Source organism: Oratosquilla oratoria, chromosome 3, assembly GCF_046742065.1.
Source record: "Oratosquilla oratoria isolate Oo_2021 chromosome 3, ASM4674206v1, whole genome shotgun sequence".
Lineage (NCBI taxonomy): Eukaryota > Metazoa > Arthropoda > Malacostraca > Stomatopoda > Squillidae > Oratosquilla > Oratosquilla oratoria.
Window position 1 is genome coordinate 16,757,515 of NC_134779.1, and position 2,500 is coordinate 16,760,014.

Sequence of the window (2,500 nt, forward strand, 5' to 3'; positions counted from 1 at the left end):
CTTCGTTTGAGTAGAAACGACTTCGGTTACGATATTTTGTTGTTCACATTTCCGAATGTCAAATTACTCTTGCGTCGTTTGGTGAGAAACTGAATGACGAACTATATAATAAGTTGACCCTAAAAGACGAATGTTAGACATAATGTTGAGATTTTCATCCAGAAGTCTAGATTATTGCAACCAAAATCGTTTCTACTCAGACGAATTAACAAAAGTAAGTAGTTTTTACAAAGATTGTAAGTTAAGGTGCCTAAGCTTGTCTTCCATCAAAATCTCTCTCTTTCTCTCTCTCTCTCTCTCTCTCTCTCTCTCTCTCTCTCTCTCTCTCTCTCTCTCTCTCTCTCTCTCTCTCTCTCTCTCTCTCTCTCTCAAACAAACAAACAAACAAACAAACAAACAAACAAACAAACAAGCAAAAGAAACGAAGGTCTTTGTTCTTCTTTCTTTACTCCTGCCTCAACTGAAATTTCTAGAATTTTTTTTAGAATATTTCATCTGTTCTTCAGCTCTACTCAGACTAATTAACAAAAGTAAGTAGTTTTTACAAAGATTGTAAGTTAAGGTGCCTAAGCTTGTCTTCGATCAAAATCTCTCTCTTTCTCTCTCTCTCTCTCTCTCTCAAACAAACAAACAAACAAACAAACAAACAAGCAAACAAAAGAAACGAAGGTCTTTGTTCTTCTTTCCTTACTCCTGCCTCAACTGAAATTTCTAGAATTTTTTTTTAGAATATTTCATCTGTTCTTCACCTTTTTCTTTTCTCTAGAAACCAGTTTCGTATCCTGGTAAACATTCTAGCAACGTGGAATAAAATCCATTTTTTACTTAATTTTGAACATAAAGAGACATTTTTCGGAAGTATTTCTTGTGCTTTTGAAACCTTCTCTTGTTCCAAACTTGGATAGGTTTCATATCCTAATCAATCTTCATCAGTATCAGAATCACACTCATTTTGTCTTTATCTTTGAACATTGAAAGGTGCATCTAATATGATAACTTTATGGATGGAGATAATAGGTGGCAATGGACATGGAAGTGCCTAGTGTAGGCTTTAGGATCTCTATTGCAGTCTCCTTCATTCTCATGTTCTTATGATGTATAAAAACATCAATAATTCACACTCATATTGTCCTTATCTTTGAACATTGAACGGTACATCTAATATGATAATTTTATGAATGGGGATGATAGGTGGTAATGGACATGGAACTGCCTAATGTAGGCCTTATGGTCTCTTGCAGTGCCCTTCATTCTTATGCTCTTACGATAGATGTACAAAAATATTTACAACCAAGTTACATTGCTTAGAAAAGTTTGGTGCTGGATTACTAATTCATTATTATTTTTTCAGGTGAGGAGAAAACTGGCACTGCTCAGGTAGCGTGAGTACTATCCCGGAAATCGGACCTATATCAGCGCCCAAAAGCAGATCAGTTATATCACTAGCGTAAAGTAGATTTACCTATTTTCATACCACTGTTATATCCAAAATGAACGTTCACTGTGGACGCAAGTTAGAAGGGAATAAGGTGGTTTTTCTCGTAAAGTTCTAACAAAATGTTCAGGTCATTTTCTGTATCTTAGTGTATATATAAATTTGTAAGAGATGACATTTGAAAAATCTTTTGTTTTCTAAAATAAGCAAATTATGACATTTCTTCAACAGAGCGATAAAAGTGGATTTTCCCCTCTCCTCATTGGTTGTCTTTAGTTTTTGTAAAAACGAAAAGATGAAAAAGGAGGGGAAATTTTTGTTTGTCCCTTATTGTGTAGATATTGGATAAGGACCGAATGCCAAACCTCCTGCGAAGCAGGAGCCCTCGAAGCCAGTGGCTTGTACCTGTGATTTTGGTAACTTAGAAAATCTCTCAATGTCTTGAGTAAGGTCAGAGGACCATACAGAAACAGTATCTAAGTATAGGTGGACCAGTGATGTATATTATTGACGACTGCTGCATGTTTAAGGTCAAAAGATTACGCCACCAATTCCAGTATCCTATTTATTTTCTCTGATACATAAATACAGTGCTTACGTGAGTTGAAGAGGTTAGGAATAATTACATCAAGATTCTTTTCATTCTATACTTTGGTTAGACATTTTCCAGATAATTTGCAATCACATTTAGTTTCATTTTTACCTGTATGCGTAGCCTCACACTTTCATCATTCACTTTTGAGACCATTACTCTAGTTTGTATATTAAAATAATTACCAATAGCGCTACATACAGGACTAAAGCTCAGGAATTCCTCCTTGGAACGTTTGGCTTCCAGTCTACATACACATAACCTTACCACATGCTCATCATGGAACATGCGCACGTGCATGACATTCCTCTCTTTCATTTCAAAGTAACTGGCTCATGGTCACAGTGTCAATTTCTGTGGTTCATTTCGTTGCCCATCCACGGCCACCTGAAGCCGCTCGTAGGTCAAGTAGGTCTAAGGTCACACTGCTTCATCGAGTGCCACCAACAAGTGTCTTTGTAGTTCAGAGGCGT

The 2,500-nt window shown here is 36.4% G+C and overlaps 1 long non-coding RNA gene across 1 annotated transcript in view; it reads left to right on the plus strand.

Moving 5' to 3' along the window:
* Window positions 1–1,448, plus strand: part of LOC143019527 (uncharacterized) — a 128,060-nt gene extending 126,612 nt beyond the window's left edge. Inside the window, exon 3 of the long non-coding RNA XR_012965820.1 lies at window positions 1,352–1,448. This is a non-coding gene — a long non-coding RNA (uncharacterized LOC143019527). The remainder of the gene's footprint in view (window positions 1–1,351) is intronic.
* Window positions 1,449–2,500: the final 1,052 nt, after the last annotated feature.